We start from the raw sequence: 15,638 nt of genomic DNA, 5'->3' as shown, positions 1-15,638 counted from the left end.
AAAACAATGAGTTTCAAAGATTGTTTAGGATATTACTTAAAATAGAATCTAAATTTAAAAGAGCACTTAAAAATAATCTCTCTTTAAAGGGATAAAAAAATTCTTGCCTTTGATATACAAACATTTCAAAGAACAGATTTTTAACTGATTATCTTTTATACTTGCAATATAGTGGTGAGGATATTGAGTCTAGCCATCATTTACTAATGCAAGACAAGTTTGATGAAAAGTTAACAGTAAATATTTTCTCATACACAAAAGGAGACAAAGTAAAGAGTAGGCTGCCTTGACTAAGAACAGGTTCAGACCAATAATTTTGCCAATGGTCTGTTTCTGATTGTGGCTAACAAAACAGCAAGCAAGCAATTAGCTTTCTTATGTGATTTTCTGCTTGAAAATATCTGAGAATTCAAGGGGTATCCTCATTAGGCTACAGAAAAGGGCTAAAATCCCGTTACCCAGAGAGAGTTTGAAATAAGTTTTAAAATAGTCCAAAATGGGCCACACAAGTTCCAAGTGAAGGGCTCATAATCATGTGTTGATTTATAGTGCTGGAGGACCAGAGCATGGATCTTGACTGTCACCTCTAATGAAAAGCTGTGCTTTGGGAAGATATCAAGTGTCCATTACAAGGATCTGCAGGATGCTTTATTAGAAAACAAACACACACGCAGAAAACGTCATGCAGGTGAAGAAGATATCGGTCCATGCCTTTGAAAAAAAGAGGCAAGTTGGAAATGAATGCTAGCTTGTCCATTTCCAGATCTATAAGTACAGAATGTCATCTTTGTAGCATTCACAGGTTCCATAGAGATTGTGAAATCAAAGTACAAATGTTTGTTTTCATTGATCATTTCTACTTGCAAGGTAGAAAGAAGGCTCGATTGAGCAGGGCATCTTCATTGTGCAAAAGAGCTGGATTTGAGAAGAGCTTAAATCATGGTGGAGGCTCCAGTTCAAGAGGAAGGCTAATGAAGGCAGCCTCTGAAGGGGTACATGTTGAACGGTGCGCAATTGAGCTTGGTCTCTGCAGAGCACAATGGTGTTCCAACTAGGCTGCGAACAAACGCTTATGGACAGGCATCAGAGAGCACTTGTGTTCATAGCAACAGTTCCTTTCCGGGAGTACTTTCCTTTTATCCTTTGTTCAAGTTGTTTTCCGAGGGGCATTTTCTCTTTTCAGCTTGGTGTGTAGGCTTGGAAATTTAAGTTTTGTAGGAAATTGCCCTCTAATATGAGGCATAAGAGGAAGAATGTGTGCTATTGAGACCAGCCAGGCAACTTCACATGGAGAAAAATCTAGGTACAAAAGGGACCCCATCATTAAAGTTTCATGGGTACACAGTAAGTGACAGCCGCCTCCGAGAAACAGCATTCACTTCCATCATAAGCTCCATAATAGGCTTTTCTAGTAATAATCGGAAGGAGAAAAAGCCTCAAGAAAATCTGTTGATTTGAATAATACAACATCTGATAAATTAGTATGATGGGATCAAGCTGGCATTGTGCTTAATCTCTCTAGGTACTCATTTCCTTTCATCTGTTTTTAAAAATCACTCTAATTCTCATATCCCAGGGGGAATAATAATATATATATTTTTTTGTAATTAAAACTTTCTGGAGCTCCTAACATCAAGACAACTGGATTTGAAATATCCAAATACAGGCCAACGTTTCCTCTCAGTTTTGATCCAAATGTAGAGTATGGAGCCATGTTGAAATGGACTTAGCTAAGGGCTGTTGCATGCTAGGTGACCTTCTAAGGTGCTGTTTAGAAGGTGGAGGAGCAAGTCACTCTGAAATGAACCCCTTTTTCTAATGAGCCCCTGTGGTCTATGGCAGAGGAGAAGAAATCAAGCATATATTTAAGCACTTTCTTATCATCAACAATGTTGGTTGTTTCCACTTCCAGGTTCTACCTAACAGTGGAAGAAGCACATTTTCTGATTACTCCTTTGCTTGTCAGTGACCGTGATAGATTTATACACATGGGAGCTCAAATAGTCTTTTATGATCTTTTTGATGTCTTTCAATCCATCTGTTAATAACAAAATCTATCAGACAACCATTGCCATTATCTTCTGGTTTCATATGGTGACTACAGTTAATGAATGACTCTAAAGCAACATTTTATAAACCTGGCTATTAAATACTCTAAAAATAAGGGTGACTGAACCAAATAAATACTCTTGTTGTTGAGTGAGCCACCGTACAATTTTTTCTCATTTGCATCTGGAGCCTCTCATGTATCATGCGTGCATTAAATTGACTAGGTTGGTGTCTACATTACAAAAACAATCTGTCAGTTCAGAGGAATTTAATCAGTCAAAACAGCTATTTGGTGTCAAGTAGGAATGAATTTTCTCTTTGTAATGGGTTCTGCTGGTGCTGTGTAGCTCAGAGTAGAAATCTTTCTATTCCAAAAATGTTTTTCCTCCTTGGGATAACACTCCCCTGGCCTGGAAGGCAGATGCATAAGAGAGCTGCAAAGTCATGGGGTTCAACAGGCTTCAGAGAGCAACAGAAAAGGTTAATGTGCCTCCTCTGACCTCCATCTCCCACTCCCATCCCAACACCAGGAGATCATTTATTAACTTCAGTTTTCCAGAAACATGTTCTATAGGCAACCAGTACTTCACATATACTGTAGAACTAACAAAACCGAATGCAGGACAAAGAATGGATAATTGTGCTCTGCTGAATCCCAAAAGTACTTTAAAACAGCTCGTAGCATTGAACACCTTGACTAATATGATCCACACTCAGTCATTTCATCACCAAATATAGATAATTAGTTGGAGCAGGGACTTCCAAGACAAATGCTCTTCCTGATAAATTCAAGGGAGTGAACATCACCTCCTCCCTGCCTCATTAGCATCTTCTTCTTTTAGACCTTTTGATCAAGAACACTGAATCAAGGGTGTTTATTTTTAAAGATTTCTTTCTCAATTATTTTTCCCCTGGAGAGACATGAATCTAATGTGTGATCTATATCAAGCCACAAAATAGTGCTAGGCTGGGGTCAGATTTAAAGGCACTGGTGGAAGTTTAATCTTTAACAAAAATCTTTAAAGATAAGGAAAAAGTGAGACTCCTTTGTGTGAGTTCGGACTCTACAATATATTTCTTGGTAATTCCTCTGTGTTAATGATTCCTGAGATGTTGACCAGTGAAAACCATTATACACTTGCAGATAGATCGATGTATGGGGTTAGAAGCCAGGGCTTATGCAGCACATGCCTCTGGGGGAAAGATAGAGATTCCTAACTGGGAATGGTTTAGTACATTGGAAGATTCAACTTTTAACTTCGGCTTGAAAATATAACCCAAGATTTTTCTCCAAATTTGGAAGTTGAGCATCTCTCTTTTTTGGTTGTTTTTGACTCTCTCTCCTACACTGAGAATGCTGAGCCAGCATGAATGCAAAGGTCCAAGGAGAATTGAGGGAAGGTTGGGAACTAAAGGTCAGGGGTCATAGATCTGGGTGGATCTAACTTAGTATTTTTTAAAATAATATTTATTGAGACCAATATGAATTACAAGTCTTTCATGGTTATATTTAAGGTACAAAGTGACAGCGAATTAGGGAAATTTCCACGACCAGTGTTGATATCTCTCCACCACTGCTTCCAGCATGCATCCCATACTTGAAACTCTGAGTGTTCCCATTCAAATGTTTGAGCATCAATTGGAAAGAACCCTGCACCCTTCTAGAACTACATACACTTGGAACTATTCAATATATATTTAAAAAATAGAGGAAGGGGGTATTCTAGATAATATATTATAAAACATTACAGAGTTAGCTAAATTTTGAAACAATGTAGAGTGACATATTTGGAATATGCCTTTTCTGAATGTTAACAACTAAGTGCGTAAGTGAGCGTATTTGCTTAGGTTTTGGTTTTGGGTTGTATTCAGGGTTTACTCTTGACTGTGTGCGCAGAGATCACTACTGGTGGTACTCAGAGACCACGGGGTACAGATGGTAGTAGTCAAACCTGGGTCTTCTGCATGCAAGGCAAATACCTTATCCACTGTACGGTCTCCCCGACCCCCGTTTATGTGTGACTGTAGGAATATTTGAGGTCAAAATGCCTTGAGAGGGATGACAATTGAGCACAACTGAGATCTGAATTAAAGCAACACTTTTCATCTTTAATTTACTAATTAATCTGGATTTTTTAGCATATGGGAAAATCCCTATGAAGCTCATAAAATCTGCTTTTGAAAAGGAATCTTTATGTAATCCTTAAAAACTTATCCACCTCCAATGTAATGATAACTTCTTACCTATAAAAGTTTGACACTAGATGACATCCTGTCATTTTATCCAAGAACTACTGATTTAGGAAGCCTTGAAATTTTCAAAGCATTTTTATAAATTTTAATATGCCAGGGAAGGGATGAGTTATGATAAATATGTTTTAAGAACTCTGATAATTGTCTTCTATTATTTTTCTTATTTTTTTCCATTCCCATGATATGTATTTACATAAGTCAAACATACAACAACTTTGTAAGAGACTTAATAAATTAGAAAAAACACTTGCATTCTCCTTGCATTGCTTTTTTTTGAACAATAAATATATCCACATTTCTGGTCTTCAATTTTCGTTTAGAAATGGTGTTTTATCTTTCCTCACTATCATATTCTTCCCCATTTACTGCTCTAATATCCAAAACTGTCCAGATGTTAAAAATGGGTGATATTTCATTGATATTGTTATACAATTGAATGGCTTTTATGTTTAAATAATCACTCTGGATTCCACAAAGCCTTGTGTTATGTCTTCATCATTGTTTTAATTTTTGGGAAGCTTTTTTCCTCCCTTTAGAAAATACTTGAGTGTCCTTTGAACCAAATTAATCTCCTTCCTTTGCTTTGTTGATTAAATATTTAATACAAGAACTAATGTTCCTAATGAATAGTTTTCTGTATATAGCCATTCTATTTGCTTAATTAATGCATAATTATAAACATTTGCTGTTTGTAATATTCAAGAGATGTTATGGAACGAATAATTAAATATACCTCACTCTCTTTACTTCTCTTTACAATGAACATGATCCAACTCTGCATAATTTTCTTTACTTAGGAAGGCAGGGTTTTTGAGCCAGGCCGCAAAGGCTATGCAGGAGCTAATCCAGCCTCCTGCATGCAAAGCATGTTTCTCAGCCCTCTAAGCCACATTCCTGCTCTATTTGTATTTCTATAGAGGTTTTTACAGGTACCACAAACCCTGAAGACACACACACACACACACACACACACACACACACACACACACACGGTCAGCTGAAATTTGCACACAAACTTAGAGTTCAGACTGAAATATTTTTTATTTAAAAAGCCTTAATTGTTTCAACCATTTCTAGGAGCAACTTAAAACAATGGCCAAAGGAGAGCTGAACATTTTATCCTGTCCTGAGTTCACAAATATTTCCGTGCTCAGTGATGTTGGTGTTAGGGTGAACTTCCATAAAACACATTTATAGGAAAAACATCCAATGAACTAAAATTAATCTGTTTTTTTTCCAGCTTTGAACATGGGATCAATAAAAGAGAATTAATCATGGGAGGCATTCAACTACTGGGCATTTTATAAACTCTCAATTTTAATACTAATAGGAATTTATAATAAAGACATGTACTATTAAGAATCTTGGAGTATGCAGAGTGGTTGATACTCTTTGAGCACTCTTTCATTTTAAAAAAAATTTTTTTATATTAGGCATCATGTTTCCAATATAGGTTCCATGCATAACACCAACACTCACTATTGCTTCCTCAGATTATCCACTTCCCTCCGCCACCGTCCCAAAGTCTCTACCCCAGCCCGGCCCATCCTAATTTTCCCTGTCTTCCCCTTTCATAAGTTTCCTACCAAACATCCCTTCTCAGCTCTTTTGGCCATTCTGCAGAGAAAACAAAGTGCAGATAACTCAACCCTGTTGACCAAGCTTGAAGCAGAACTTACTGCATTCTTAATTTTCTACCTTAAAGTAGTACTATTTTTCCTTTTAATTGAAATGCATCCAGCAAATATTATTGTGTTAGTCTCAGATAGAGAATTCTTGAGTCCTACTCATGATAGCACAATGAGCAGGAGGCAATTGCCTTGCATGTAGCTAACCTTTATCAATCTTCAACACTGCATATAGTCCCCTGAACATTGCCAGGAGGGATCCCTGACCACAGATGTAAGAGTGAGATGGAAGTATCACCTCTGTAGTTCCAAAGCAAACATGATATAGAGCATCTTAAAGACAAAGAACTTGTGAATCCAGACATTTATGTCATGTAATTTGATTATTGTTGTAACGATAATCAGTATTCCTGGCATGATGCACAGTCATCATTGTTTAGTGCTCAGAATAGTTACAGTCCAAATTCTCAGTGTGTGCGATGACTAGAATATAAAAACATTGCCTTTATCTGCTGTTTTTTGTGTCTGATCTCTAGGACTGATGTCTCATATCAGCAATCTCAAGAGTATGTCCTTGGCACCTACAGCAGCTATTCCAGACAACTACTTTTCATTTCTTTAGAAACCATTATTTATTTTTAGAACCTCCCTGTGATATAATTGACATATAACAGGGTGCACATTTTACAGGCCACAGCGTGTCAGCTTGATGCATTTGTATACTGCGAAATGATTATCCTCGAGTGTTAGCTAATGCCTTCATCACATCACATAATTATAATTTTTCTCTTTATGGGGAGAACATGTAAGAGCAGCTCTCTAAGAGTCTGCCAAGTGCATAGCATGATCTTATTAACTATAATTATCACACTGTCTTTGATTCTCAGAATTTATTTCTTCTCAAACTTAGAGTTTGTCCCCTTTGACTAATAGCACCTTTCCATTTCTACATGTCCAGATTACCCCCCCAAAACCATCTATCCTTTGTTTTGGTGGGTTCAGATTACTATATATTCTACATAGAATTCCCATATCATTATTCTCTATTCTAGACCTACACAGTATATCCACTAGTTGCAATTGACCAAAACTGTCTGACGATAGAGAAAAGAGAGATGCCAAGACTTCGATAGATCACTTGATACCCATGGAGTGCTCGTTTCAGAACCCAGAAACCAAAATTCAGTGTGGTCTCTGCTCAAGAGATTAGATGGCATGTCTCATATGATCTCAATGGAATAATGGGCTCTGAGATTTTAGGATTTTGACTGCTTTGGATTTGAACAGTGGTGACAGGTCAGATAACCAGATACCAGGACACACCTACATCCAATCCTTAGTGGTCATTGCGCACAGAAGCAAGAATGACTAGAAGTGGCGAATAATATTCTAACAACTCTAATAGAAGAACAACAATACCCCTTGAAAGTGAGAGCTTGCTAGCAGTTGTCCATTATAGAAATGAAAACAGTCACTCTCTGCTAATCGATGACACCAATAACTGTAATTTTGTGTTTGTCTAATTTATCTTAAAAGCTCACCAAGTAGGATCCATATACTGACTTGTTTTTCCAGTTCCCAATTTTTCATCACTAATAAGAAAGAGTAATGTCACTAGTTAAAAAACATGTGCCCAAATGTTTGCCTGATTTTGTATCATGGAAATTTAATGATATAATATATTTATCAAACAAAAATAGAACACAATAGTGTTAATTTTGACATATGCAAACTTACCTTATAGTGGACTTTAACACTATAATTTAGGGCAGGAAGAATTTGATGAAGTTGCAGGAAGATTATAGCAATATATAATTCCTGGAGGAGTTCAGCCAGAAAACCACGCACCTTCCATGATGGGAAGGACTGTGTGAAATACAGCTCTGATGTTCATCCCATCTTACTCACTGTTAAAAAAGGGACCAAGAAGCCTAGAGCCTGGGGAGGCCCAAGGTTCAGGACGGCCCCGGGGCCCAAGGGGGAAGCCCAAGGTCTGGGAAAAACCCATTACCTCAATAAAGACCATGAAACATAGCTCAGAAAATGCAAAAGCAAAGCAGGGTTTATTCCAAGAGTTCTGGGCCTCCGGATACAGCCATGTGGACTGAAACCAGAAGCCCCAGGTAATCTAGGGAGGTGTCTTTTATAGGTTCAAGGAACCTTAGGCCTGTCTCTATTCCAGATTTAAACACAATGTTCAATCAGATGGCAAGCTTGTCCTTTTTCAAAAGAAAAGGTAAAAACCTTGAGAGGAGCAAGCAGAAGTCCATTCCTTTGCCCAAATATGCTCAGTTCCTCTTAGGAGAGGTGTTGGCTGATGGCAGAAGGCCTTTGATGCCTCGAGGTGAAATACCAGATAAGGTTGATCAAGAAGGCGGGCAGAGAAAGGCTTACCAGGCATCAAGATCTAGTCAAGGTGAAATACCAGATCAAGGGGAATCAAGAAGGAGGGATGGAGAAAGGCTTAACAGGCATCTATCACATATCTGAGTTATTAAAATATCTATTTTATAAATTTTCCCCTAACACTCACATATTCGTTTGCTGGAAAGATCTTCCTTTGGCATCTCAAGTGTGCACTGAAATTGTTTGTTTGAGTTCCAACTAGGTGAAATTATGGGAAAACAGAAAGAGATAGCAAGAGTGAGTGGAATGAATTCTTATCTACTGAAGGGTTGGTGGATGGGAGAGAGACAGATAAAGAGACAAGGACAGAGATAAGAGAGATACAGAGACAAACAGAGTCAGAGAGACAGAGACAGAGAGAGAACTACAAACTCCAACTGTAAGGACTGTGTAGAAACCCACAGGGCTGATTTACTGATGTTTTACACAGAGAGTCATTTTGTAGGACATCAGAAGCCTGTGTCCATCCAACAGGGATAGGGAACACATGTGCTTGATAAATTCGCTGAAAATGTGGCAGATAAAGGCCCCACTGCTAAAGAATCCTGTCTGATTTGTGAACATTCAATTAGAGAATGGCCCGGCTGGAGTCTTTTATGTCTTCTTCTTAGAAATTCCAGAGGACATTAACAATTAGACATTCTTCTGTCTTGCTGAAACAATAGCACATTGTTCCTGCCTGGATCATCTCTGTTAGAGGCCATGGCTTGCTTTGTGGCTCAGGTATGGATGGCAGTAAATACCCAGGGCATTTCTCACTGACCAAGTCATCACCCTTCTCCTGATATTCTCTCTTTGGTTCACTACCAAATTATGGTTCCAATGTCGACTTTTGGACTTCAATGATAAGCTTCCTGGCTAGGAATTGGCAGCATTTAAAAAAAAAATCTGTTCTAGTGGGGGTTTATTTGGAACATGTTTCAAACATCACAATTAGAGATTATTCTGTTTTGAAGGTCTAATGGAAGCCAATTGAAAAATGCCAGGGAGAAAAGAATGTTCGATTAATGTGTGCCAGGTTGCTTAGTAATGAGCACATACATACAAAGGGACACCTGTTTTCCAGTCTCGACATTTTAGGATATGGAAATGGGACAAGAAAATAGCATTTCCAGGTAGTAGACTCTCTTATATATAAAGGAAATAAAGACTGTGAAAGACTATTGTTCTGGTTAAAATTTTTTGGGGGGACAAACCCACTGGCACCCAGAGGTTGCTCCTGGCTCTGTGCTCAGAAATCATTCCTGGCAGTCTCAGGGGACCATATGGGATGATAGCCATTGAATTTAGGTTCGACCCAGGTCAGCTGCATGCAAGATAAATGCCCTACTGTTATGCTATTGCTCAGGACCCAGTTCTCTATGAATCTTATCAAATATCCTCCTGTACTGGGAGAGAGGTCCAGATGCTATCAGGTTGCTATAAGATGGATGTTGTTACTTGGTCATGTGGTCCTCTGAGTCAATTGGACAAATCCCTGCTCTGAGCTGCCAGATCAACTAGTTTTGGTGTTCCCTGAAATCATTAGATTTATTTTTTTCTTTTCTTTAAATTTTCACTTTGACAAAGGTTGTATACATAGGAATATATACCACGCTATAGAAAAGAAGAAAATAGATTTAGGCAAGATGTTTTTTTTCAGAGGTTACCTATCCGAATTTTCCATCCTGAGCTCCTAGCCCTTGAAATATCCTAGCTAACGAGCAGCTTTGGTGGGAGCAGGCTGAGTCGTGAGGCAGTGACACTCTTTACTGCTAATGCTCAAGATGTCAGAAGAGGAATATATTCTTGGGCATTGATACTAGAAATAAAGAGTCACTGATCTAAGAGATGGACCTCAGTCAGCCTGTACTGCTTTCTCTTAGCCCACAACTGGTTTGTTTTCTTCTCGTGCTATAGGATTTCATTCTCAATCTCATTATTATACCAGTTCTCCAAAATGCAGCTCAAATCTGCTCTTTCTTGCATCCAGGGCTGGACATCTTCAGTTCTCTCTGGAAGAGAAGCAGATTCAAGTGCTCATGCAACTCCTCTCCTCCTGTGACCCTTCCTCTACCTCTCCACCTAATGACCACATCATCTCTCCAAGTGTAATTCAGAACAAGTCTCATTTCCACTTCCAGTGTGAGATTTTTCTCTTGGGATTTCTATAAGTCACGGCCTTGTGTCATTAGAATCCTTCAAATAGAGCATGCCTGAACCCACAATTCTTTCTTTTTCCTTTGTCTGCCTTTTTGGGAAGACTTCACATACTCTGATTGGTTGTTTTCTTAGTTCATTAAACCTCAACTAAAATAGTTCTTTAAAGAGATTTTTCTGGATCTTATGTTTTTCAGACTCCTTGCTCTCCTCGCTCAGTCTTATTAGTCCTGTCATAATTTTACCAGCCTGCAAGTGGTGTTTTTTTTTTATTATTTACTGCACAAGAGCAGGGTTCATGCTTGTTTTATTCTTTTTTGGAGTTTTTAATAAATACATATCCAATGAAGAAGTGCATAAACCAAATATTCATTTAGTTATCTTTACTTAACACTTCTAAGAATGAGGTGCTGTACAATGTTAATAGGATAGAACAAAGACAAACATTCTGGGTCACGGACATGTAGCATATTCCAGGAGAAGCATGAAGACATGGAGAACAGGGCTTCATGTAGGAATGCCAGAACGAAAGTTCCTTGTGAAGCTTTACTTCTACAGTTATCTTCCTATTTGTTATTTCTCTGTTGCTTATCTTTCAACTGTATTGGCTTCAAGTATTTTTCAAATTTACCTTGTGGTCTTTATCTTTTCTCATCGGTGTGAAAAGGAAGTAGATAGAATTCATTCACAGAAGGATTGGAACTAATAATTCTCTGTTAAAATGGCAAGACAGTTGGTTGTAATTTCTTTAAATTAAGTTGGATGTAATTTCTGTAAGTTAAGTGATTTATTTCATTAAATTTGTGGTACCTTAAAGTTGAATAACTTCCTCACCTAGAATAAATGCCCTCCAATTTTTTGGTTAAACTTAGAAGTAAATATGTTGTATTTAAGAAAGCAAGTACTTAAATATAAAATTTCTATTTTCTTCTGTTTAGGTTATAGCATCTTATGAAAAAGTTAATGGATACATGAAATTAGCTTGCTAAATATGCTTTCATTATTTTGATCTTCAAGAATCCCATTGTGCACAAAGCCAATTGTTTTAATATTATGTATAATTCTTCAAAATAAATAAGACTCATCTTAAATTCGGGAAAAATCAACGATGGCTCAAAAAGAGCTTTATTTTCTTTTCCCTGCTGAGATACTTCTATGGATTTTGACAGAAAGTTCATTTTTATTGTTACTCAGGAAGACATGGCAAGCACACTGGGCTGGTGGGATTGTTTTGGCTGTGTCTGCTCAAAAGAGAGTTCCAGTGGGAACAAGCACACTCATCTCTGTCACTCTGCCTGATGCCCCCCAAGTGTGTTTTGTCTCCTCCTAGGCCAGCGTGTCTGGTATTTGCTCTACAAAGGATAGATGAAATAGCAGCCAGTGACATTTGCTTTGGACTCAAGGAAGGAAGAGCCAGCGTCTTGGTATCTGAGTCCAGTCTTGTAACATGTTGATTTTCTCTTCTAAAACCAAGTTGGTATTTTGTTTTCAAGTAAAAATATTTTTTTGGAAAGAAAGATTGAAAATAGTTTCAAAAGATCTTTAAAAGGAAAAATATGGGTACATCATATATAATTTAATAAAAGGTTTGGCAAGGATTGAACTAAATCTACAAATACTCTTCGGACATTGCTATATGCCAATGTACTGGTGTAATGGGGAGTTTTCTAAAGAATAAGGCCTTTGCCATGAGAAATCTTGTGTAGTGAACAGTGAAATGCGTGTATGAATGTGATTGTGTTTAGCCTGTATATGTATGTTTGCATGCAGTATGGGTGCATTTTTAGGAGTTTATGCATCTGGTCTCATGAGGATGTGTATTCTATGTATCTAGGTGAGGTCTGCACATGCAACTGTGTGAAGTGTGTACATATGGATAGTATTGTGCAATGTGGATTTGTGCCCAAGGCAGTGTGTGCATACATGCATCATGTGTGTCTCTGTGTAGTACAAACATTCAGAATATGCATGTAGTATGTGTGATGTGCGCACATGCATTGTGAAAGTGTGCGTACGTGCCTATGTGTGGATATACACACAAGTTTACATGATGTGAGAGCATGCAGCATTACATAAATTTAATATATATATATGTATTTATGTCAGGAACACACATCGCACACACCTGGTCAGTGTGATAATGTTCACATGTGCAGGGATAATTGTGTGTGGAGATGAACCATGTCTGAAGCATGCAATAAGACATAATGTGAAAATTCATGTCATGTAGCACATGAAATATTGTGCTTGTAACATTTGCATTGCATAGCATGTCTTTACATTCTGATGCAGGTAGTTCATTACATGATTACATAATACATGTGCAGAATGTGCATGTTTGCACTTGCGTGCAGTGTTTTCTTCCATGCAGTGTGCTCATATAAACTAAGTATGCGTGTGTACAGATACATGTTCCGTGTTGCATTTAGAATGCCAATTTTTGGTCATGTGTCCAGAGTATTTGAGCTTACATGCAGTTCACCTGTGTGCTTGTGTGCAGAGGATGCTACTGCAAGCAATGTGTGTGTCTGTGTGTGTGCTTATATGTAGAACATGTGCTCTTTGGTACATATGCATGCAAGCAGAATGTTTATGTTCTCTGTGTGCAGAGTTTGTGGACCTTTGCAGTATACAAGTGCACAGAGTGAGAGTGTATTCGAGTGTACAGGTGGATGTTCGTATGTGTCCATATGCATGTTATAATTTTTGCAGTATTTGCTTGTACAGCATTCCCTACCTGATAAACCTTCCTTTTGTGGGGTGAGTCTGCACTCCCACTTCATGAAGGGATATTTCACAGAATTTTAAAAGCCACTAGACTATAAAACTCTATGAATAAAGAATTGGGACTGAAAACTCAGAACAGGAGCAAGCTGATTGAAAAAGTAGTTTCTCCTGAGTAGCAAGTCTGTGCATACAGATTTCCACACAGCATCCATCAGATTCAGAGGGAATACAGTTGGGCAGATGTCACCCTATGCTATTAGAAAAACAATCCAAAGTTGTCCATTCTCTCCATGCATGACTAATATGAACAGGGAATTGAGAGTATTAACATGTATGACTCAGGAAGTATGGATGATCCTGGGTTTCAGACCCTCTAGGTCATGACCCATTGCCCTGAGTGTTGAAGAAACCCACAAATTTTACTTCCTTCATATGATTTCTTCATATTGTCTAAAAAATGTAATATTCTGTGACATAAGGGCTATAGGAATTGAAGGAGGGAGTGCCATAACAAGCAGATGGATTTAAAGAAACACATGGGGTTTATGAAATAAAGCTGGTGTTTAATTTCAGAGGCTATGTGGGTCTAATCAAATAACTAGACATAAAGACTAGAAGGAGCAGAAATAAGCAGGCATGCCTGCAAATGATAAGACCACAACACAAAGAATGGGGAAGAGAGGGAAGGTTTATTGAGAACATACTGTTCATAAACCTGTATTTTTGTAGAAAGTATCTATCTACCTACCTACCTATTTACTTACATACCTATCCATCTATCCATTCATCTATCCATCTATCTATCTATCTATCTATCTATCTATCTATCTATCTATCTATCTATCTATCTATCTATCTATCTATCTATCTATCTATCTATCTATCATCTATCCATCCAAACATACATCTATCATCTGTTGTTTTATCTATCTATCTATCTATCTATCTATCTATCTATCTATCTATCTATCTATCATCTATCCATCCATCCATCCAAACATACATCTATCATCTGTTGTTTTATCTATCTATCTATCTATCTATCTATCTATCTATCTATCTATCTATCATCTATCCATCCATCCATCCAAACATACATCTATCATCTGTTGGTTTATCTATCTATCTATCTATCTATCTATCTATCTATCTATCTATCTATCTATCTATCTATCTATCTATCTATCTATCTATCTATCTATCTATCTATCTATCTATCATCTATCTGTCTGTTTCTGCCTGTCTGTCAGTCCATCCATCTGTCTGTCTACATGTCATATATCTATCCATCTATCTATGTATCATCTATCTGTTTGTCCAGGTCTAAGTATTTATTCCTTGTAATGAAAAAGTTAAATGGGTTGAGTGTTAATACAAGGGATAGAGATGAGGCAGTCAAATTTATGCAGGCTAAATGTTGAGCTGATGGCTTTTGCTTTAGGCGCAAGTTTTGGGGAACAAACTCATGTTTGTTTGTTCATGAACATGTTTGATCATGTTCAAAGTTAGTGCCCATGGCCTGATATTTCAGAGTGTCAAAGAACTGAGTTTATGGTTGGTGGGTGAACTGCTGTTTGACCCAGAACAGGGAGTTCACAATTAATAGTTTTGTAGTCATGTTCTGTTTTCTCAGCATGGTTTGAAGTACTCGATCAATATTAATTCCTGAATCCTCATAACTTTTTCCAGACTTGGATTCACTTTATTTTATGTTGCACTAAAAGAGTACACAGGATAATTTCCCTTGTGTGTTAATCTATCTGTAGAAATAGAATGAATACATTATCAATTATCCTATCTATCTACCAAGAGAGCATGGGAAAAAGGAGGAGAAAGACGTGCTATCAGAAACTGCTTCACCTAGTTAGGATACACACCTAAATTCCCACAATGCACAGCTAAAAATACAGACTTGAGGGTATTGATATAAATATGAATCCCAGCCTATTGATTTAAATATGAGTCAACCTCCCTCTAAATCACCCAGAATCACACTTGACCAAATCCCTGAATAACCCTTTTCTAGTTGGGTTAATTCACAGATTAAGCATCTTCCTCTTTTAACACCAACTTCATATTTCATAGCCTTAATTCCTGAACTGGATATGCATGACCATACACTGATGTCCAGCACCTTTATATTCAAGGTCCTCAGAGTCCACAAAAACTAAGAAATAGTTTCCTGTTTCTTCTCATCTAGCAGAGGCCAACTGTTCTTCTAATTATTTTTCTATGAATTTAAATTCTTTAGGTGTCTCTGATCAAAGGATCCTTAGAACATTTCTTTCTGTGTTATTCTTACTTCAGTTATAGAATATCCTCATGATTCCTGCATGTTATCACCTAGAAAATAAGGTAAATAATACTCAACACTGTATATATGTCCTATGTTTTCTGTATCCATGGATATACCTGTGACTTCACCATCTTAGTACT

General features: G+C 37.5%; 2 protein-coding genes across 2 annotated transcripts in view; both read left to right on the top strand.

Moving 5' to 3' along the window:
• The window catches only part of NALF1 (NALCN channel auxiliary factor 1), a 796,223-nt gene that overhangs the window by 202,292 nt on the left and 578,293 nt on the right, over positions 1–15,638 (top strand).
• LIG4 (DNA ligase 4) overlaps positions 1–15,638 on the top strand; it is an 861,775-nt gene that overhangs the window by 485,308 nt on the left and 360,829 nt on the right. The gene's annotated exons all lie outside the window — the stretch shown is intronic.

This window comes from Suncus etruscus, chromosome 8, assembly GCF_024139225.1.
Source record: "Suncus etruscus isolate mSunEtr1 chromosome 8, mSunEtr1.pri.cur, whole genome shotgun sequence".
In the NCBI taxonomy this organism is placed as follows: domain Eukaryota; kingdom Metazoa; phylum Chordata; class Mammalia; order Eulipotyphla; family Soricidae; genus Suncus; species Suncus etruscus.
This window is presented reverse-complemented; position numbering and strand designations above follow the sequence as displayed.